General features: G+C 46.2%; 1 protein-coding gene across 1 annotated transcript in view; it reads right to left on the bottom strand.

Moving 5' to 3' along the window:
- Positions 1-14,673, bottom strand: part of B3GNT9 (UDP-GlcNAc:betaGal beta-1,3-N-acetylglucosaminyltransferase 9) — a 100,550-nt gene extending 85,877 nt beyond the window's left edge. Inside the window, exon 1 of the mRNA XM_033942845.1 lies at positions 14,543-14,673. The gene's annotated coding sequence lies outside the window, so the exon portion shown is untranslated. The remainder of the gene's footprint in view (positions 1-14,542) is intronic.
- Positions 14,674-24,033: the final 9,360 nt, after the last annotated feature.

The following is a 24,033-nucleotide window of genomic DNA, read 5'->3' as shown; positions in this document are numbered from 1 at the left end:
TCCGGCTCGTCAGATCGGGAATATAACTGCTGATAAAAGGTGCGAAAAACCTTCACTATCGCAGCATCCGAGCCAACCAATTCGCCCCCCTCCCCCACCACCCGCAGCACTCGGCGAGGACCGTCCGCCGTACGTGCCAGATTAGCTAACAGCCTACCCCCCTTATTGCCATGCAAATGGAATTGATGTTTAAAATATAGCATCGAGCGAGCCTGCAGCAACTCATTCAATGAGGCCTGAGACGCCAATAGATTACTGCGTCGCCAAGGTGTCGGAGCACAAGCATACCACATCCGAGCAGCCCTCACCTGTTTTTCTAAGCGTAAGATCTCCTGATCCCGTGCCCTCTTCTTGAAACTAGCATACGCGATTATTTCCCCATGGAGCACAGCCTTGGCTGCGTCCCAGAACAGGACAGGATCATCCATATGACCCACATTGTGAAGTTGATAATCTGTCCACTTCTGAAGCAGATGATCAGAAAACCCTGTGTCTTTGTACAACGCGGGCGGGAACCGCCATCTCCAGGAGCCCACATTTTCCGACCCTACATCCAAAGTACTCCAAACAAAAGCATGATCAGAAACGCAATATGGGCCAATCCCCGTATCTCTTACCGAAGAGAAAAGGCTAGAAGAGAAGAGCCAATAGTCAATCCGGGATTGGGTACCATGAGCCCGAGACAAATGTGTATAATCACGTTCCCCAGGATGCAACGTGCGCCAAATGTCCACTAGATCTAAAGAAGAACACAGCAGGGGAATACCCTTAGAAGAATCCCTGCGCTCATGGGGACGGGGATCAGACTTATCTAAACAGGGATCATGGACAATATTAAAATCACCTCCCATCACCAATAGTACACCAGAATACCCGGTCAGCGCTTTAAACAAGCGAGTGTAAAATACTTTATCATAGACATTCGGTGCGTACATATTACAAAGGAGAAAAGACTTTCTAGCCAACGTAACATGAGCCAGCACAAACCTTCCGAGCGGGTCCTCATAGACCCCGTGCACTACAGCGTCCAAGGTCCTGCGCAAAAGAATCAATACCCCAGCCTTACGGTGTACAGCGGCTGCGCCCACCACCCTCCCCACCCACCAGCAAGCAAATTTCTCATGTTCTGAAGAGGTCAGGTGCGTCTCCTGTAAGAAGGCAACATCTGCCCTGTGTCTATTTAAGGTCTGCAATATCTTCTGTCTCTTAACAGGTGAGGTAACTCCGTTAACATTCCAAGATATGAATTTAACCATCAGGATCCAAAAAGACCCAGAGCAAAAGACAATCCTGTAACGGAGTATAAAGATGGTGAGGCCGTCCCAGCCTACAGACCCACCAAGTCCTCAACTCTATCCAAGCGGTGAGCATTATCCCAAGATGCCTACGGAGGCCCCGAGCCCCGGAAGAGACCCCCCCCAGCCAGACCTCCAAGCAACTAGAAAAAGAAAAACACTAAAAATCAAAATACCAGAACAAGCAGAAAAGAAAAAAAGAAAGAAAAAGACCAATCCCCAGCAGCCTCCCCACTCCCAACAACCCCCCCTTCCCCTATCCCCCATAGGGATAGCCCCCATACCCCCCCCCTGAAGCACCTGCGTCCCAGAGGACAACCAGGCCTCGAGCCCCCCAGAGCCCCCCTCGTTATGTCCAAAACCAGCAACAAATTCACAGTCCCCTCACAACCCAACCCAAGAACCATACGATGAAGCCCCTACTAAAGGGGAAAAAAAGAAAGGGCAAAACTCTGCTGCAAAAAAGGTCTCCCCCCACAACAATCTCCCCCCTCCCAAAACCCCAAGCAGCCAGAACCAAAGCCAGGTGATAGGGGTGGCCGCTAGTCCCTACCATACACCAGAAGGAAGTACAGCCATCCGGAGCCCAATTCTACACGCCCCATCAAGCAAACAATCCCAGAGGAACAAGAAAGAGAAAGAAACAAACCTCAGAAACTCCCACTCCCACCCTCACAGCTCCACCATCACACCTAGCACCCTAGCACATCCACTACACATACACACCCCACCCCAACAAGCAAAACACCCCGCAAGACACCTGTTCGATCAACAAAAGGGTCCCCCAAAAAAAAGAAAATGGAAACAAAGGCAAGGCATATCAGCCCAAATTGCAAAACAGAGAACCATATGCTGGTCGCAATGTCCCCAGTCCAGGAACAGTAGGCACCATCCAAAGAAGCTCCCAAGGACGATAGAGGGGAAACCCCCTCTCCCACCCAGGACTACCAGCAGAGTCAACAGGCTGGCTGACAGGGGTGGTAGATGGCAACAAGTCCAGGAGTCACAAAATCAGGAATCCAGCGCAAAGTTCTAAATCGCCAGCAGTCCACAGCAAGGACCCGTCAACATTATGGGGTAGCAGAGCTGGTAGAGGGGATCGCCATCTGGGCCACAAATCGCGAAGCGGCCTGCAGGGTGTCGAAGAAATGTGGTTTGCCCTCGTAAAAGATCTTAAGCTTGGCAGGATATAACAATGCGAACTGCATAACATAACAATGCATAGCATAGCATAACAATGCATAGGCTCACCGTTGACTGGAGACCCGAGGAGAGTAATCCTGGAAACAGAGGACGCGGTGGTTTTCGTAGAGAAGTGGCCTCTTCTGTCGGATGGCATGGAGGATCTCCATTTTGTGCACATAATTAAGGAGCTTAAAAATCACCACCCGTGGCTTTTCAGAAGGGGCCCGCCGAGGCCCAAGCCGGTGAGCTCGTTCAATCCACAGGGGCCCCGCTGCAGAACGCAACTCCAAGGTCTCAACCAGCCAGCGCTCCAAAAACTCACGAAGTTCCGCTTCGGTAACAGACTCCGGCAGGCCCACCAGCCGCAGATTCCCCTGTCTGGAGCGATTCTCCGCGTCATCCAGCTTATCCTCAAGAGATCGAACCCAGGCTTGCAAGTCTGTCTGCGTGGTGGAAACCTGAGCCATAGTATCCTCTAGCGCTGACACTCTCTGGCAGCACCCCGCAAACTCTCCCTTCAGAGACTCCAAATGGCCATCCACCACCTCCAGCTTGTCAGTGATGGATTGAAGACGCGGATCTAAGGAGGATTTAATGGCGTCCTTCACCTTTGACACGATCGCCTGTAGCCATGCAGGGCTCACCATCCCCCCATCCGGGCCTTCTCCCTCCGCCATCTTAGGATCCGCGGGTTTTAACTTTTCCTTCTCCCGACGCAGCGTTTTAGCAGCCATCGGGTTCCCGGTCGCGCGTCGCCGAGACTAGGTAGAAGCAGGGAGGAATGAAATTGCCAAGGCCAAAATGCCGATAAAGAGAGCGGGGCTCAGGAGCTCGAGGCGCACACGTCTGCTCTCTAGCTCTGCATCACGTGACCCCCCCAGAGTGAAGAGCTTTAATGGCAGACTCCCAACTCAGCCGCCCGGAATGGGCTATTAAGAGAGGACACTACTTCCTCCGATAGGCGGGGAAGCCCAGAAGACTGGAGGTAATCTGTCAACAAAGCCGAAGAGACATCTTCAGGAGCATCATAAAGCCGTTGGAAAAAGTCAAAAAAGACCCCTGAAATATCAGGCGTAGTAGTCGCCAACCCCCCGCTCGGAGTCCGAAGAGAGAGAATCGGTTTCCTGCTAGTCTCAGTAGCAACCAACCGGGCCATAAGGCGTCCAGGTTTGTTCCCAAAACGTTGAAAATGGTGCCGATGAAAAAGCCCATCCATTTTTGGAAACGAGAATGAAGTAAGGAGTTCAATGCAACCTGAGTTGACAAATAGTTCTCACGAGTCTCCCTCGAGGGGTGCGCAGAAAGTATTGTTTAGCCACTCGCAAGGCCCATTCTAAGTTAACAATGCCACCATTAATGCGTTTATTGCGGGCACTCAAAAAAGAGATAATGTGTCCACGAAGCACAGACTTCCCAGCCTCCCAAAACAAAATTGGATCATCCATGTGTGGAGCATTATTGGTAGAATAATCATCCCATTGAGTCTGCAGAAATATCCGAAATTCCGCATCCTGAGCAAGATAGAACGGGAACCGCCATGATGAAGTACGAAGATATGTAGTGTCCAGGTGAATGTCCACCCAAATCGGTGCGTGATCAGAAATATTCAAAGGACCAATCTCGGCCGACTGAACTGAAGAAAACAAAGGCGTAGATAGAAAAATATGGTCAATCCGAGACCAGGAACCATGGGCGCGAGAAAGATGGGTATAGTCACGAACCTCAGGATGGAGAAAACGCCAAGGGTCCACTACAGAAAGAGCATCACAAAAGTCAGAAAGAAGACGACCCCTGGCACCCAAAGGGGTAGCAGAGGATCCAGACTTATCCAAGGCAGGATCCAACACCAAATTAAAGTCACCCAGGAGAAGAAGAGGATCCCCTGGAAAACGGGAACAAAGGTGAAGCAACCGTTGTAGGAAGGCCGATTCTCCCGAGTTAGGTCCATAGAACACAAGTAAAAGGAACGCGCTCCCATAGTGAGACGCAAAAGAAGAGATCTACCATCGGTGGCTTTATCAAGAACTTGAACCCCTAGCGGCGAAGATTTGCGGACCGACACTGCCCTGGGAAGCAGCAAAAAAGACCTCCCCCACCCAGGAGCGACGTAACTTAAGATGTTCTGCGTCAGTCAAGCGAGTTTCTTGCAAACAAGCAATATCCGACCGATACCACTGCAAAGCTGTTAGTATCTTGGACCTTTTTATCGGTGACGTAATGCCTCCAACATTCCAAGAAGTTAGTCTAAAAGGAGTACTCAGGCAAGCGAGCAAAGAAGAGGAACAAAGAAAAGGAAGGAGAAAAAGAAAGAGACTACCCCAGGGGCCCAGCCACCCCCCAGAGCAGTTGTACCAAACAAGTGGTATGACCTAAGACAAAAACAAAAACATTGCAGATAATGAACAAAGGGATTATTCATAATGACGGAGGACCCCCACCCCTACAAACCCAATCCATCCCAACCCAAGAACCCCCCCCCCCAACCGCCCAAACCAGTCTTCCCATGTACCCAACCACAATCCGAAACCCCACTCCACAAATGTGCAGCGGAGAGAGAGTCACATTGGGATGCATACAGGGCCCCCAATCCCACCCATATAGGTCTTTCCGGAGATACATTCATTCAAACCGAAACCCCCACGGTATCCCACACCAAATCAGCCACACTCCACTCTCCACACACTTACCCAGTCACCCAAAAAAGCAGATCCAGGCTGCAGGAACCCAAAGAGGCACCCGGAACCAAGATGTAGTAGCGCCTCAGGCCTCGAGGAGCTACCCAGCCCTCCAGAACGCCCCCCAATAAAGAAAACCTAAAGCTCATACAGGCAACTCTCAAGAGACACGAAGAAGCAGAGGCAATTCAAGCTAGCAGAACTCCAAAATGAGGAATCAACCCAGAGTCAGGAAAAGCACACCCCCCCCAAATAGACAAACCCCAGCAAATACTTCTACAGTACCAAACCCATACTAAACAGATACCCCATAAACAATCTACAAACACTCATAACTCAACCATCCCCCCAAACTTCTCAGTCAGCAAGCAATCATGGGCCCACGCCAGGGAGAAGGGAGAAATCCCATCCACTGGAAGCTCCAAAAAAACAATAATGGCAGCAAAATAGGCCACATGGGATCCAGTTCTCACTCTGCTCCCCGTTAGACACTCACTCCTGCCAAATGGCCCAACTCTTGCCCCCCAGACAACAAACAAAAACACAAACTAAGATTCAACAAAGTCTCGGGGCAATTCAAGAGCAATGAGGGAGCAAACCCCCCCCCCCTGCAGAGCCAGTTCGCAATAGAGTCTGAAGTGTTAGTCGATCTCTAGGCCCGAAAAGGCCAAGGCTGAAAGGAAGAAAAATCCACTCCTCCGGAGAGTGTAAGCCAACACTCCAGCCATGCCAGCGATCTCAGGGGGGGCCGAAGAAGGCCCAGACTCCCCAGGTAAGACATCCAGATAGGCCTGCGCCGCCTCCGCCGAGTCATAAGTCCGCCATCCAGATGAAGTCCAAATCTTCAGCAGCACCGGGTAAAGCAACTGAAACCGCTGCTTCCTGTCGAAAAGAGCCGTGCACACGTGGGAGAAGCGTCTCTGGCGCTCCTGAAGCGCGGGCGAATAATCTTGGAAGAGGCGAACCGATGCACCCTCAAAAGAAAGGGTATTCCGGGTTTTCCTGTACTGCCGCATCAGTTCAGCCTTCACTGCCGAGTTGTGCACCTTAAATATTGTAACCCGAGCGCGCTCACACTCATCAGAGCGCCGACCCAGGCGGTGCGCTCGATTGAGCTGCAGGGGTCCCACACCAGCTGGAAGGGGTAATGTGGTGCGGAGCCAGGACTCCAATGTAGAAAGCAGTCGGGAATCCGGAATCTCCTCTGGAAGACCCACCAGACGAATGTTATCCCATCTAGAGCGATTCTCCCCCTGTCGCTGAATCAAAGCTTTCATGGACGCCCGCTCCGCTGAAGAAGCAGTGGTAGTGTCTTCCACCACAGAGACTCGTTGTTCCAGCTCACCCATGCGCCTTGTGGTTTCCGTCAGGATAGATAAGTTGGCCCGATAGCTGGTCAAAACGGGAATCTAGTGCCCTCACAACTGAAGCTGACAACGCTGCAATATGGGCCAATGACAAGGGGAGCGCGGAGCCCAATTCCCCCGCCGCCATTTTCGATTCAGGCCGCGCTGCTCTGGTCTTTCGTTCCTTGACAGCTCGGCTCGATTTTGCACTCATGACCGGACTGGAGAGTTGAAGAAACTTGTCCATGCACTGCCCTAATCAGCAGAAAATGTGCATGACTCACAAAAAGGAGTAGGTTAGGTACAAGGGGCCCCGAAGCACGAGTAAGGCACGTCTCACTCGGCTCAGCACATCACGTGACTCCTGTCCAGATCATTTATAAAGAGCATGGGTCCAAGCATCGAGCCCTGCGGCACCCCACTGGTGATGCTCTTCCAGTCCGAGTATTGTCCATTTACCCCCACTCTCTGTTTCCTATGCTCTAGCCAGTTTTTAATCCACATGAGTATTTCACCCTCGATTCCATGGCTTGCAATTTTTCGAAGTAGTCGTTCATGTCAAACACCTTCTGAAAATCCAGATATACAATGTCAACTGGATCACCCTTGTCTATCTGTCTATTTATGCCCTCAAAGAAATGCAGCAAGTTTGTCAAACACGATCTGGATATGCTAAAACTGTGCTGACTGGTTCTCATCAGCCCGTTTCCATCAAGGTGATCAATATTGTGGTCCTTTATCAGTGGCTCTACCATCTTTCCTGGTACCGAGGTCAGACTCACCGGTCTGTAGTTTCCCGGATCTCCCCTCGAACCTTTCTTGAAGATTGGCATAACATTCGCCACCTTCTAGTTTTCCGGAATCTTTCCCGATATGTTTTTTTTTTTTAAATTCTTTATTTAATGTTTTTAATACAATAAACTCAGTACAAAACACAATTTAAGTTGAATATGCCTCGTAACATTTGTTAAACTAATAAAAATAAAACATCTTATCAATGCTAGAGTTTGAACATTCCCATTCCCTATCTCACCCCCCCTCCCTCCCAAGGGACCTGGTTCCAAATCCAAAATAATCATATAGTTCCTTCAAAAATTTCTTTTTCCAATTCAATATAGCTCCCCCATATATCATTAAATTTTGCCCATTGGTTAGTTAGAATGGCCGAAAGTCTATATTTTTCACAGACTATTCCTAAGCGATCCCTTACATCTCTCAGAGTAGGTACATTTAACATTCGCCATTGCTGAGCTAATGTCAGTCTAGCGGCTATGAATGCCAAGTCCAAAAGTTTAGTTCGAAAAAATGTTAAACCTTCTATTCTTACTCCCAATAGTGCCCTTTCAGGATTAAGCTTAAGTGGGATCTGAATTAGTTTGCTTACATACTCGAAAATTTGCTCCCAAAATTTCTGGACCTTTTGACATTCCCACCACATGATAAAATGTACCTCTTTCACCACATCCTTTCAAACAGCTAGCATCACTCTGGTTGGTATATTTGCTAATTAAAACCGGGGTAATATACCATCATACTATAAGTTTAATAGCATTTTCAACCAAGGTAGCAGGTACTGAAGGGATTATTTATATTTATTAATTATTTTTCCCCCAACCATGGTAAATATTTCAATTTTCTTATACCCTCTTTCCCATCTAACATTGCTTGTTCTACCTTTACCCAAAGCTTAGGAGAAGATGAATGCCATTTGACTATTGCTCTCATCTGTGCTGATTTATAATAATTCTCCAAAGAAGGTAATCCTAATCCTCCTTCCGTCCTGGACTTAAACATTGATTGCTTTCCAACCCTTGGTCGTTTTCCTCCCCATATGAATCTCAATATCATTTTATTCCATTTTTTAAAAAACTGTTTTGGGATTTTTATCGGTAATGCTTGGAATAAATAAAGAAACCTAGGGAGAATCATCTTCTTTACCATTTCCATACGACCTAGCCAAGAGATATGTCACTTATTCCATCTATCTAAATCTATCTGAATATCTTTGGCCAATGGCATATAATTTTGTTGGAACAAAAATGTCCAGTCTGCTCCCAAAATTATTCCCAGATAGCAAATAGAACCCTTTACCCATCTCAGGGATATTGATCTTTGTAATTCCGTAATCTCTGTTGATGCTGAAATATTCATCACTTCCGTCTTATTTAAATTGGCTTTAAATCCTGATAATTGGCTGTATTCACTCATAATGTCTTTAAGAGTGATTAGTCTTCTCAGATTCCTCAACAATGGCTGCAAACAAAAGACAGCTTTTGCTCTTCACCCGCCACCCTCTGGCCTTTTACCTGTTGAGATTGTCTGATTTTCTGTGCTAAAGGCTCAATAGTTAATGCAAAGATCAAGGGGGACAACGGGGCAACCTTGCCTTGTCCCTCTTTGGAGTTCATATGTAGAGAAATAGGATCCATTTATTTTAACATAAGCTAATGGTCTTATGTTAAATATCCAATCCCTATACCCCAAGCCCCTATGCGCCAATACTGCGTCCATAAACCTCCATTCGACTCGGCCAAATGCTTTTTCAGCATCAACCGAGACTGCCACCCACCCAGTTTTTTCTCTCTTAGCCCTCCATACCAAATCTAACACCTTCCTAATCCCATCAGAAGCTTGTCTCCCGGTAATAAAGCCTACCTGGTCTGGGTGTATGAGTGACGGCATATATGATGCCAGTCTATTAGCAAGGACTCTAGCCATAATTTATTGTAATCTATTCCCAGTAATGGAGAAATGGGTCTATAACCAGCCACAATAAGTATTATCTTATTCGCCTGTTTTATGGTAATATTGCAATTCCCGCTAATCTCATATAATATGGCAATTGTTCTCTATCTTTTAAGTTGTTAAATAACTTTGCTAAGAGAGGGGGTTACATAGGATATAAATTTTTTATAAAACATTCCTGTAAATCCATCCAATCCTGGAGATTTGCCTGATTTAATTTGATTTATTACTCCTCGAATCTCATCTTCAGTTATATCTTTATCCAGACTCTGGGCCTCTAAATCTTAAGCTATTTAATTCTAATTGAGATAAGTATTGTGTCAGAGATATTTCCTGGCCCTGGTATTCTGATGTATATAATTTCTTATACAATTCCACAAATCTATCCTGGATCTCCTCTTTTGTTAAAAGCTCTCCATGTTCAGATCATTATCCCCATAATATTACTTTGCTGATGTATTTTAATACGATGTGCTAATATTTTCCCTGCCCGATTCCCAGATTAATAATGTTTAAGTCTAAGGCGGTTTATATTGAATTGAATGGCTTCATCTTCCATTTTTCCTAAAGTCAAGGTGCTCTTTTATTGGGTCCTAACCTGTTCCCCATCAATTCCCTTTTTATGTTTTTCTCTTAGGGCTCCTTTTATCAAGGTGCGCTACGGGGGTTAGCGTGTCAGACATTTCATCACACACCCCGTGGCAAGCCAAAAAAATAACGGCAGGTATTCTGCGCGTTAACCGCCTACCGCATCTTGATAAAAGGAGCCCTTTTCTTCCTTTTCCCAAGCCTTTTTCTTAAATGAGGCTATAGAAATCAGTTCTCCCCTTAGGACAGTTTTTAAAAATTCCCAAATCATAATAGGTGAGTTGTGGTAAATACTATTGCTATCTAAAAAATTTCTAATAGATTGTTTTATTTTCTGTGCTACTTTGGGGTCTTTTAATAGCATATCGTTTAATTTCCAGTATTGTGTCCCCATTTTAGAATATCCCCACATTATATCAATCCAAACTGTGGAATGGTCTGTCCAACTAGTTTCTTCTATTTTTGCATCTGTTATCTTACCTCCTAGGGATTTAGCGACCCAAATTATATCAATTCGGGAGTACACTCTGTGTGGTGAAGAATAATAAGTATAATCTCTTGCTAGCATATGTATATTCCGCCATCCATCTGATAAGTTTAATAAGAACATATGAACATGTGGGCAAATAAATAGCAGAAGAAGTTGCCTCCGCTGGGTCAGACCATAGGTCCATCATGCCCAGCAGTCTGCTCCTGCGACGGCCCATCAGGTCCATGACTTGTAAGATGATCCTTTGCCTAAAACCCTTCAATCCCCTTTATCTCTCTATCTATACCCTTACATAATCCTATCTATGCCTTTATCTGTATCCCTCAATCCTCTCATCCATCAGGAATTTATCCAATCCTTCTTTGAAACCCCATACTCTGTCCTATCACAACCTCCGGAAGCGCATTCAAGATGTCCACCACCCTCTGAGTGAAAAAGAACTTCCTAGCATTGGTTCTAAACCTGTCCCCTTTCAATTTCTCCGAGTGCCCCCTTGTTCTTGTGGTTCCCGATAGGTTGAAGAATCTGTCCCTCTCCACCTTCTCTATGCCCTTTATGATCTTGTAAGTCTCTATCATGTCTCCTCTGAGTCTCCGCTTTTCCAGGGAGAAGAGCCCCAGCCTTTCTAACCTGTCTGCGTATGAAAGGTTTTCAATACCTTTTATCATTTTCGTTGCTCTTCTCTGAACCCTCTCAAGTATCGCCATGTCCTTCTTAAGGTACGGTGATCAATATTGGACACAATACTCCAGGTGCGGGCGCACCATTGCACGATACAGCAGCATGATGACTTCCTTTGTTCTGGTTGTAATACCCTTCTTAATAATGCCCAACATTCTGTTTGCTTTCTTTGAGGCTGCTGCGCATTGTGCCTTTGACTTCATTGTTGTATCCACCAGCACACCCAAGTCTTTTTCAAGGTTACTTTCCCCTAGTACTAATTCCCCCATTTGTAGCTGAACATTGGGTTCTTTTTCCCTATATGCATGACCTTGCACTTCTCTATATTGAAGTTCATCTGCTATTTATTTGCCCACTCCTCCAGTTTGTTCAGGTCCCTTTGTAGGTCTTCACACTCCTCCGCTGTCCTAACCCTGCTACAGAGTATAGTGTCATCCGCAAATTTTATAACGTCACACTTTGTCCCTGTTTCTAGGTCATTAATAAATACAATGAACAGCAGCGGTCCGAGTACCGACCCCTGCGGAACACCGCTCGTGACTCTCCTCCAGTCCGAGTAGTAGCCCTTCACTCCAACCCTTTGCTTTCTGCCTGCCAACCAGTGTTTAACCCATCTGTATACGTCCCCTTTCACCCCGTGTTTCCACAGCTTCCTAAGTAGCTGCTCATGGTTTTACGAAGGGAAGGTCCTGCCAATCAAATCTGATCAGCTGGATATAGGGGAGTCCCTGGACGTCGTGTACTTGGACTTCAGCAAAGCGTTTGATAGAAACATAGAAATAGACGGCAGATAAGGGCCACGGCCCATCTAGTCTGCCCACCCCAATGACCCTCCCCTACCTTTCTCTGTGAATAGATCCCACGTGTCTATCCCATTTGGCCTTAAAATCAGGCACGCTGCTGGCCTCAATAACCTGAAGTAGAAGACTATTCCAGCGATGGAAGTGCTGATTAAAGACAGCATCTGGGAACACATCGAAAAAAATGGGCAGCTAAAGTCGAGCCAACATGGCTTCTGCAAGGGCAGGTCATGCCTCACAAACTTATTATACTTCTTTGAGGGGGTGAACAGCCAGGTGGATAGAGGGGAATCCATAGACATCATTTACCTTGACTTCCAAAAAGCCTTTGACAAGGTACCACACGAAAGACTGCTAAGGAAGCTATGGAACCACGGAGTGCAAGGGGAGGTCCACCGATGGATCAAAAACTGGCTGGTGGACAGGAAACAGAGGGTTGGAGTAAAGGGCCATTACTCAGATTGGCAAAGGATCACGAGCGGAGTTCCACAGGGGTCGGTGCTGGGACCGTTCCTGTTCAATATATTTATTAACGACCTGGAGGCGGGAACAAAATGTGAGGTTATTAAATTTGCGGATGACACTAAACTATACAGCAGGGTCATAACCATGGAGGACTGCGAAGACCTCCAAAAAGATCTGACAACGCTGGAAGAGTGGGCCAAAAAATGGCAAATGAGCTTCAACATAGGGAAATGCAAGGTCATGCATATTGGGAAAAAGAACCCGATGTTCACTTACAAGATGGGGGGATCACCGCTAGGGGTGAGCAACCTTGAAAGAGACCTGGGAGTGATGGTGGACACAACATTAAAGGCATCGGCGCAGTGCGCCACAGCCTCAAGGAAAGCGAACAAAATGTTGGGTATCATTAAGAAAGGTATCACAACCAGGATGAAGGAAGTCATCCTGCCACTGTATCGTGCAATGGTGCGCCCGCACCTGGAGTACTGTGTCCAGTACTGGTCGCCGTACCTCAAGAAAGACATGGCGGTACTTGAGAGAGTCCAGAGAAGAGCAACTAAGCTAATAAAGGGTATGGGGGACCTCTCATATACTGACAGACTGAAAAAGCTGGGGCTTTTTTCCCTGGAAAAGCGACGACTCAGGGGAGACATGATAGAAACTTTCAAGATCATAAAGGGCATAGAAAAAGTGGACAGGGACAGATTTTTCAAACTAAGGGGAACCACAAGTACAAGGGGGCACTCGGAGAAATTGAAAGGGGAAAGGTTTAGAACAAACGCCAGGAAGTTCTTTTTCACTCAGAGGGTGGTGGATACATGGAACGCGCTGCCGGAGGATGTGATAGGCAGAAGTACGCTACAGGGCTTCAAAGAAGGTCTGGACAGGTAAGAAATGCCTCTACTGGGTCAGACCTGAGGTCCATCGTGCCCAGCAGTCCGCTCACGCGGCGGCCCAACAGGTCCAGGACCTGTGCAGTAATCCTCTATCTATACCCCTCTATTCCCTTTTCCAGCAGAAAGTTGTCCAATTCCCTCTTGAACCCCAGTACCGTACTCTGCCCTATCACGCCCTCTGGAAGCGCATTCCAGGTGTCCACCACACGCTGGGTAAAGAAGAACTTCCTAGCATTCGTTCTGAATCTGTCCCCTTTCAACTTTTCTGAATGCCCTCTTGTTCTTTTATTTTTTGAAAGTGTGAAGAATCTGTCCCTCTCTACTCTCTATGCCCTTCATGATCTTGTAAGTCTCTATCATATCTCCTCTAAGTCTTCTCTTCTCCAGGGAAAAAAGTCCCAGTTTTTCCAATCTCTCAGCGTATGAAAGGTTTTCCATCCCTTTTATCAGACGTGGACAAAGGGATTGAAGGGTACAGATAGGAGTAGAGGTAAGATTATAGGGACAGGATTAGAGGTAAATTATAAAATTAGTCAAAGACCACTGTTCAGGCAGTGGGCCTGATGGGCCGCCGCGGGAGCGGACCGCTGGGCAGGATGGACCTCTGGTCTGCCCCAGCGGAGGCAACTTCTTATGTTCTTATGTTCTGTATGTTTACTTGTATTAAGGCAGCTCCAATGTTCAATCAGTCTAATTCTTATAGCTCTACTGGTGCACCCTACATAAATAAGCCCGCAGGGACAAGAGATAACATAAACCACATTGGCAGAATCACACGATGTGGTAGCCCTGAGGGGATAAATACACAAATATTGGCATGTTCTTCAGTTACGTCCTACGTTTAAAGAACGCCCGTGTATTGCCTTTACCAGGGGGAAAAACTTGTCTGAACATTTGGTGTGTTCTGATTTTTCTTCTCAGCCCACTCCCATGCCCACTGTGGGCTGTCATAAACCTTGTGGTCGCTGCTCTGTATGTGCCACTTCCCTGCAAGGTAATTCATGGATTCACCCTAAGACTAAATGTATTTATCCCCTCAGGGCTACCAAATCGTGAGATTCTGCCAATGTGGTTTATGTTATCTCTTGTCCCTGCGGGCTTATTTATGTAGGGTGCACCAGTAGAGTTATAAGAATTAGACTGATTGAACATCGGAGCTGCCTTAATACAAGTAAACATACAGCTCCGATGGTCACTCATAATCTTAAACATCATCATTTATTTGCTCACCTTAATTGGTGTATTTTAGAACAAATACCTAATACTTTCAGGGGTGACATACAGGCTCAGCTACTGGTTCGGGAAAACTTTTGGATTTTTAATCTCCAGGCGTTTTCCCCTCATGGCTTGAATGAAAACGTGGATAAGTGCTTTACCTGATCAAACTTTTTAGGTTCCCAGGATTCTGTTGATTGGCTCCCCGTAATCTTTGACGTAAGTGCGTTGTGGTGGGAGGGGCCTTCATGGCGATTTTAAATAGGGCCCTTCCTTTCAACACTTTTGTGAAAGCAGCGTGATTGTGCCTCTGCCTGTGGTCTGTTGGAACCCGTGTTTTAGTTCGGGTTCTTTTGGACTTCCATTCATTGAAAGTTTTCCTTCGGTGACTATTCCTCCCTCCTGATGAGGATATTGAAACAGGACCTGTCGAGTGGAGTGAATGAGCGGAGTGAGTGAATTACAGTGTGGATTTCATGACTGCAGTTGAAGATAGTAGGACACAGCGGAAACCCGAGGTGGATTTACTATTACATTTGAACCTTTTTGGACACTGTTTACATTTGGCATTGGCCTTGGACTAATTCTCCAGCTGTTTGAGCTAAGTATTTGTGTTACTCTTTGAAGTTTGGAGTTTTTGGGGGGGCGTTTCATTCTGCTCTCCCTTGAACCTTTTATTAGCCCTTGATTGATTGACTGAATGTTGGGGCTTCTCCAGCTGGGGTGATAGGATTTTGCACCTTTTAGCCTTTTTAGTTTTTTATGTGTTTTTGTTTTCCACGGCACTCACTTATACTTTTGATTGTGAATTATTTTACTTCCTTTTTCCTGGGGGAGTTTTTTGCCCCAGTTTCACTGCACTTTGGTTTTTTAGACTTATTTATTTGAGCATTACATATGTGTTTGTTAGGTAGGGCTCTGTTTATTATCTCCTCATTTTTTGATATATTTTTTTCCTCTTCTAATACCTTTTTGGTTCATTGACTTATGCACTGATTTTTTGTACCAGGTTATATCTACACATCACATAATTTATCATATAAGTGGCATGATGATGTACGGGGCAGGATTTATCTAGATTTGTTATCTAAGAGTGCATGTCTCAATGCATAAATGCCTGCCCGGAGCCATTGTCTAAGGGCTCTCCCAGACTCGTACTGATTAGTGCTACCTTTTATTGATTACTGATTTTTGATTTTTTTTGATGTATAGGAATTTTCCTACTTATCTGTAGGTTTTCTCTGGCAGTGCATTTATTTATACCTTTGTTGGTATAGAACCGGTGGGAAATTATATCTTTTTCGTACCAATTTTTTGTGTTGTAATTTATTTGTATATTGGTATATATTTTGGTTTTTGTTGGCCTAATTAGAATTCTGAGACATAGAAAACTGGATATTACTATTACACTGATTCAAATAAACCAAAAAATTATCCAGATCAGATGGAGACCCCTGCCAAATAAAAAATATATCATCAATATATCTTTTCCAAAAGAGGATATATTGAAAAAAACTCAGAGGGATAGATGAAAACCTCCTCGAACATAGCCATAAATAAACAGGCAAAGGAGGGGGCAACAGAGGCCCCCATAGCAACACCCTTTTTCTGAATGTAAAGGGACTCATTAAACCGAAAATAGTTTTTGTTGATGACAAAATCTGCCATCGACATAATGAGTTCCATACGATTGCCAACCTCAGAGGACTCAGATAGAACTTTTCTGAGAGTAAGCATAGCTTCAGATTGAGGGATGCTGGTGTATAAGGCCGGATGTCCTTGGTAACTAAAATGATGAAATCTTTTTTATTGGCAGGGATCTCAATCTTGGACAGATGGATAATAAAGTCCATAGAATCACGGATATAGGAAGGGATCTTGAACATAAAAGGTTGAAGAAAAAAATCAGTAAACTGAGACAAGGGTTCAAACAAGGAATTTCTACACGAGACTATAGGGCGACCAGGGGGATGATTAAGAGACTTATGAATTTTAGGAAGAAAATAAATGACAGGGATAACAGGATGCTGACAGTAAAGATATTTAAATTCTTTGGAAGATATAATCCCTTCCTGGTGAGCTTGGGATAAAAGTTAAAACACCTCGACCTGAAAGCTGGCAGTAGGATCGACCGGGAGACATGTGTAAACGTCAGCATCGGAAAGTTGGTGAAGAGCTTCCATTAAATATGTTGTAGAGTCAAGGACTACAACTCCACCACCCTTGTCAGCCCTGGTAATTACAATGGTGGGGTCTTGGGCAAGATTCTTAATGGCCATATTCTGAGCTCGAGAAAGATTATAAGGTAGTTTTGAATTGATAGTCTGGGGGTGATCTAGATCCTTAAGAACTAATTTTTCGAACAGAAATGAATACATCAGGATCCCCCGGTGGAGTCCAGGTAGAGGGAATACGATGACTGTCTATGAAAGAAGGATTGGCATTAGGGACAGTATTCCAACCAAAGAATAATTTCAATTTCAAGGTTCTAAAAAGCGATGAAGGTGAGCATAAATATCATACTTGTCAACCGGAGCAAAAGGAACAAAGGACATCCCCAACTGTAGAACAGAGATCTCAGATATAGAAAGGTGTCTAGAAGATAAGTTAAACACAGATAGACCTAACTCTTCCCTGCTTTGTAAGATGTACTTTTTTTGCTTGTGTTTGCTCTGTTTGTAAGTGTGTGGCGCAGTGGTTGAAGCTACAGCCTCCGCACCCTGGGGTTGTAGGTTCAAATCCCATGCTGCTCCTTGTGACCCTGGGTAAGTCACTTAATCCTCCATAGCCCCAGGTACGTTAGATAAATTGTGAGCCCACCGGGACAGAGAGGGAAAATGCTTGAGTACCTGATTGTAAAACCGCTTAGATAACCTCGATAGGCGGTATATAAAATCCTAATAAACTTGAAACTTGAAACTATTGAATGCAATCGTTTATGCATATTTTAAGCTGTTATGCTACCATACATGTTTGTTTTATACATTTAAAAATGTATCTATTCATTCCACTATTGATGCTTTTGCTTCTGAGCACTTTTCTAGGTTTATATAGATGATATATTTTTTAGATTTAATAGTGTTTAAAGGGTGGAAACTTTTGCCATTGGGATCCCTTTTTCTTTCATGATCATGAAGCTTACATATTTTGCTAGTGGGGCTTGAGTCTTTTATATATCTTTATACTGATTTTTATAATAGTCTTATTAAGTTAATGATACTTTTCATATTATAATATTTCTGAAATGAATAAAGTTTTGTAAATTGTTTATAAGTTTATTTCTGACATTTATACTTTTTTGCTTTTTCATTTTTTGATTATCATATTATTTTGACATTATTGAATGTGAGGGGCTTATTTTTGATTTAATTAAGTTTCAATGCCAAAAAAATGCAAGGTCATGCACCTTGGCGGCAAAAATCCATGCAAGACTTACACCCTAAATAGTGAGATCCTAGCAAGGACTGTAGCAGAACGTGACTTGGGGGTGATCATTAGCGAAGACATGAAGACTGACAATCAAGTGGAGAAAGCTTCATCCAGGGCTAGAGAAATCATGGGCTGTATCCTTAGAAGTTTCGTCAGCCGTAAGCCTGAGGTCATAATGCCGTTGTACAGATCCCTGGTGAGACCCCATCTGGAATACTGTGTACAATTCTGGAGGCCGCATTATCAAAAAGATGTGCGGAGAGTTGAGTCGGTTCAGCGAATGGTCACCGGGATGGTCTCAGGACTCAAGGATCTCCCATATGAGGAACGACTGGGTAAGTTGCAGCTGTACTCACTCGAGGAACGCAGAGAGAGGGGAGACATGATCGAGACGTTCAAATATGTCACAGGCCGTATCGAGGTGGAAGAGGATCTCTTTTTCCTTAAAGGACTCACGGCAACAAGAGGGCATCCGTTGAAAATCAGGGGTGGGAAATTTCATGGCGACACCAGAAAATATTTTTTTACCGAAAGGGTGGTTGATCGCTGGAATAATCTTCCACAACAGGTAATTGAGGCAAGCAGCATGCCAGATTTTAAGAAAAGATGGGATTGGCATGTAGGTAGTTAGGGGGTGGGCCATTAGTGTTGGCAGACTAGATGGGCCGTGGCCCTTTTCTGCCGTCATGTTCTATGTTTCTACCTTGTCAAAGGCTTTTTGGAAGTCGAGATAAATGATGTCTATGGGTTCCCCTTTGTCCATCTGGCTGTTTATCCCTTCAAAGAAGTGCAGTAAGTTCGTTTAGCACGATCTTCCTTTGCAGAAGCCATGTTGGCTTGCTTTCATTAGTCCATTTTTTTCTATGTGCTCACAGATGCTGTCTTTTATCAGTGCTTCTTGCCTGGAACTGAAGTCAAGCTTACTGGCCCATAGTTCCCCAGGTTACCTCTGGATCCCTTTTTAAAGATAGGTGTAACATTTGCTATTTTCCAGTCCTCCGGGATCTTCCCAGTTTTCAAGGATAGGTTGCAAACTTGTTGGAGTATTTCCGCTACTTCGTTTCTTAGTTCTTTTAATACCCTTGGGCCTGGTGATTTGTCGCTTTTCAATCTATCTATCTGTTGGAGGACATCCTCATGGCTTACCTCTATTGTCGACAGTTTTTCTACTTGGTCTCCATTTAAGATCTCTTCGGGTTCCGGTACATTGGATGTGTCCTCGCTTGTGAAGAACTTGTTTAATCTATCAGCTACCTCTTTTTCCTCCTTTACCACTCCCTTTCTGTCTCCATCATCCAACGGTCCTACTTCCTCCCTCGCCGGTTGCTTTCCTTTAACGTATCTGAAGAACGATTTGAAATTTCTTGCTTCCCTGGCTAGTCTCTCTTCATATTCTCTTTTTGCTCTTCTAACCACTCAGTGACATTATTTTTGGTGTTTCCTGTGTTCCTTCCAGTTTTCCCCGGTTTGGTCCTTTCATTTTCTTCACTTCATTGGTTATCCATACCGGGTCTTTTGTTCGATTTTTTTACACCCTTTTCTAAACCTGGGGATGTACAGATTTTGTGCTTCTTGCACCATGTCCTTGAACCAGGCTTTCTCCACGGTCTCTGCTTTCTTGAGCTGTTTCTTTCTCACCATTGCTCTCATAGCATCGTAGTTCCCTTTCTTGAAGTTGAGTGTTGTCGCTGTGGTCCTATTTACTTTTGGTCCTATTTACTTCTAATTTGTACTAGATCATGTTGCGATCGCTATTTCCTAGTGGTCCTACTACTACCACTTCCTTTGCAGGTCCCCCTAGCCCGTTGAGGATTAGGTCGAGAGTGGCATTCCCTCTCGTTGGTTCCTTGAAGAGCTGTTCCATGAAGCAGTCCCTCACAACCTCTAGGAATTCTGTTTCCCTCGCGCAGTTGGAGTTTCCAATACTCCAGTCTATCCCGAGGTAGTTAAAGTCCCCCATAACCATCACATTTCCGTTTTTGCATTCCTGCCTCAATTCTGCTTCCAATTCTTTATCGTTTGCTTCTATTTGTCCAAGAGGACGATAGTATAGTCCCAATTTTATGTCAACTCCATTTCTTCCTAGTAATTTAACCCATAATGATTCCAATCCTTCCGCCTGTGTTGCCGTATCCACTCTGGTTGAGTGAAAGGTGTCCTTTATATATAGTGCTATTCCTCCACCCTTCTTGTTAGTTCTGTCTCTTCTATAGAGTTTGTACCCTGGCAGTACTGTGTTCTATTTGTTTTCCTCATTCCACTATGTTTCCGTGATTCCAATGATGTCTAGGTCATCTTCTTTGGCTGTGACTTCCAGTTCTCCCATTTTGGAATTTAGGCTCCTCGTATTTGCGTACAGGCAAATTAAGTCCTGGTTTTTCCTTTTTTCTTCTGTTTTTCCTTGTGATTTGCTTCTCTTGCCGTCTTCCTTATGAGCTGCCAGCCCCTGATTTCTATTCCTTTCTTCCTCTTTCTTTGGCTCGTCGTTTTTATCCGCAACCTGTTTCCTCATTTTAACCTGTTCTTCTAGTCCCTGCTGCTTGCTCTTCTTTTTGTTCTCCAGTTTTTCTTGTTCCTTTGACTCCTGTAGTTCGTCTTGCGTTTCTTCCCAGCATTTTTCCCGCTCAGTATCTTCTTTGGATACTTTCGTCCAAACCGTCGTTGTCAGGTCGACTGTCGGCTTTCCCCTTCTTCTTAGTTTAAAGCCTGGTCTATTCCTCTCTTGACATTGTTTGCTAGCAGTCTCGTTCCTGCCTTGCTCAGGTGTAGTCCATCCCTCCTAAAGAGCTTGTTCTTCCCCCAAAGAGTTGTCCAGTTCCTCATAAAATGGAAACCTTCTTCGCACCATTTCCTCAGCCATGCATTTATTGCTTGTAGATTGGTCCTGCTTCCCTCGGTACTGGCAGGATCTCTGAGAATGCTATCTTCTGTGTCCTCAGCTTCAGTTTCCTTCCCAGGATCTTGAACTGTTCAGTTAGCGTAGTCCTGCTGTAATTTCTCCTATTGACATCATTTGTTCCAACGTGGATTATCACTGCCGTCTCTTCTGTCTTGGCTCCTTCCAGGATCCACTCGATTCTGTCGGTGATGTCCTTCGTTCTTGCTCCTGGGACACAGGTCACTAGCCGGTCTTCTCTCCCTCCTGTTATGTGACTGTCCACTTCTCTCAGGATTGAGTCTCCCACTATGATTGCAGATTTCCCCTTTTTCAGCTTCCTCATTGGTCTCAAGTCTGTATCCTCAATGTGGTTCAGTACTTCTCCTTCAGGGTACCGGTGAGCCTTTGCCTCCTCTGCTTTCTCGATTTTTCCATGAGGTCCTTCATCCTTGGTGTCTGTTGGATTTTGTCTTCCATCTCGCGTGGGTGTAGCTTCCTCGCTCCAGCGCTGCTGATGATTCTGTTCTTCCACCCTCCTGTAGGCCTCCTCGATGAATCTCTCGAGCTCCTTTACTTGCTCCTCGATGTGGCTCTCTCTTATGGGGTCTTCAGCTGTCTTGAACGGGTTTTCCGAGATATGGAGTCCCTCCAGCTGACCACTGTTCCCTCTAAGCTGAGCAGGAGTCCTCCACCCACAGTCTCACCAATAGAGGGTGCTGTTTTACTGTCACATTTTTCAATTGTGAGGGACAAGCAAGTTCTGCAGGACTCCAGGGAACATACCTGTCCTTAGCGACTGAAAATATTCCACCCCCTAGTGGTAGCAATGCAGCTGGAGGACACCTGCTCAGCTTAGAGGGAACACTGCCGGCGGCCGGCGGCAGCTCCTGAACCCTGCCCTGTAGTCGACCAACTTCCTTCTTCAGGCTTTCCAGTTCCTGACACCGACTGCATATGTACGCCTGCCTTCCCAAGAGGAGGTAGTCGTACATATGACACTCCGTGCAGTACACTGGGAAGCTCCTCTGGGTTCCTGCTGCTTCCATTTCTCTTTCTCTTTAGTCCACTAGGTGCTCTCTCTTTCTTTTGCGTGTGTGTGTGTTCTCTCCTGTGCTTGGCTCTTTCTTGCCAACTTCGTCTGCCGCTTTTTGCTTGTGAGTAAGTGCTGTCCTCTCTTGGGCCTACCTCCTTCTTGTCCCTGGAGCCTGCTGCCTCTTTTATCCTTCCCTGTCCTGTGTGAGTCTTTTGTGTGTGTTCTCTTTTATGTGTGCTCATGTGTGCACTCTCCTTGCACGTGTGCCCACTCTTTACCTTCCTGTTATTCTCTGGTGTTCTGGAATCCTTGGCTGTCTTTGCTCGGCCCTTCTCAAGGCCCCTCGCAAAGGTGCTCTTGCCTTTGCTGCTCGCCTTCGACACGCGCCGAACGGCTGGCCGCCGTTGGCTCCTCCCTTTTTAAGGAGGAGCTCCAGTCCTGCTCTGCGGTAACATCAGAGGGGTGGGCGGAACTATCTCTCGCTGCTGCCCCTCGCTGTCTCCTGCCTTCTCCCCTCTGCCTCGCAGTTCTGCTCTGCCTCCCGACTCTTCCTAGGCAGCGATCGCTTCCTTACTCTCTCTCCTGCTGCCCTGCTCTCCTCGCAGTGAATGAAGTTGGCCCCTCCCCTTTTAAGGAGGAGCTCCGGTCCTGCTCTGCGGTGATGTCAGAGGGGTGGGTGGAGCTATCTCTTGCCGCTGCCCCTCACTGTCTCCTGCCTTCTCCCCTCAGCCTCGCGGCTCTCTTCTGCCTCACGGTTCTGCTCTGCCTCCCGACTCTTCCTAGGCAGCCATCGCTTCCTTACTCTCTCTCCTGCTGCCCTGCTCTCCTCGCAGTGATCAAAGTTTGCCCCTCCCCTTTTAAGGAGGAGCTTCACTCCTGCTCTGCGGTGATGTCGGAGGGGTGGGCGGGGCTATCTCTTGCCGCTGCCCCTTGCTGTCTCCTGCCTTCTCCCCTCTGCCTCACGGCTCTCCTCTGCCTCGCGGTTCTGCTCTGCCTCCCGACTTTTCCTAGGCAGGGATCGCTTCCTTACTCTCTCTCCTGCTACCCTGCTCTCCTCGCAGTGAATGAAGTTGTCCCCTCCCCTTTTAAGGAGGAGCTCCGGTCCTGCTCTGCGGTGATGTTGGAGGGGTGGGTGGAGCTATCTCTCACCGCTGCCCCTCGCTGTCTCCTGCCTTCTCCCCTCTGCCTCGCGGCTCTCCTCTGCCTCACGGTTCTGCTCTGCCTCCCGACTCTTCCTAGGCAGCGATCACTTCCTTACTCTCTCTCCTGCTGCTGCCCCTCTATCTTTTCTATTTCTATCACTTTTATTACCCATTGATGCACTATGCCAGTGTTTTTCAACCTTTTTTGGGCAAAGGCACACTTGTTTCATGAAAAAAATCACGAGGCACACCACCATTAGAAAATGTTAAAAAATTTAACTCTGTGCCTATATTGACTATATATAAAGTAATTCTCTTGAATAGGAATCAAATAAACACAAAGAAAGTATTTTATAATGCTGCCACCGCCAACAACACCGTTGGCGGCGGTGGCACTCAAGTGGCTAAAGAGCCGCAGTTTGCCGGCCTAGGGACAACACTGGAGGGTGGCCAGCTGTGCACCCCCTTGGGATGTAAACCCGGGGTGGGGCAGACCGCACCCCCCCCCCCACCCTGGTATGCCACTATCTGTACCTCACTCCCTCCCTATGACCAAAAATTCTCCTTTCTTCTATTCCCCGTGTACACAACCATCTCTTTCCCTCCCTTCCTCTCTCCAAAGTCCATGCCTTCTGTGTCCAAACACTCATTCCCTCCCCCACCTCAGCATCTCTTTCCCTCCCTTCCTCTCTCCCAAGTCCATTTCTTCTGTGTCCAAAAACGCATTCCCTCCCCCTCCTCAGCATCTCTTTCCCTCCCTTCCTCTCTCCCTCCCTTCCTCTCTCCCAAGTCCATTTCTTCTGTGTCCAAAAACGCATTCCCTCCCCCACCTCAGCATCTCTTTCCCTCCCTTCCTCTCTCCCAAGTCCATGCCTTCTGTGTCCAAAAACCCATTCCCTCCCCCACCTCAGCATCTCTTTCCCTCCCTTCCTCTCTCCCAAGTCCATTTCTTCTGTGTCCAAAAACGCATTCCCTCCCCCACCTCAGCATCTCTTTCCCTCCCTTCCTCTCTCCCAAGTCCATGCCTTCTGTGTCCAAAAACCCATTCCCTCCCCCACCTCAGCATCTCTTTCCCTCCCTTCCTCTCTCCCAAGTCCATTTCTTCTGTGTCCAAAAACCCATTCCCTCCCCCACCTCAGCATCTCTTTCCCTCCCTTCCTCTCTCCCAAG

The sequence above is a fragment of the Geotrypetes seraphini genome, chromosome 4 (assembly GCF_902459505.1).
Source record: "Geotrypetes seraphini chromosome 4, aGeoSer1.1, whole genome shotgun sequence".
Classification (NCBI taxonomy): Eukaryota; Metazoa; Chordata; class Amphibia; order Gymnophiona; family Dermophiidae; genus Geotrypetes; species Geotrypetes seraphini.
The sequence above is the reverse complement of the archived record's forward strand: the minus strand, read 5'-3'. Positions and strand labels throughout refer to the sequence as shown.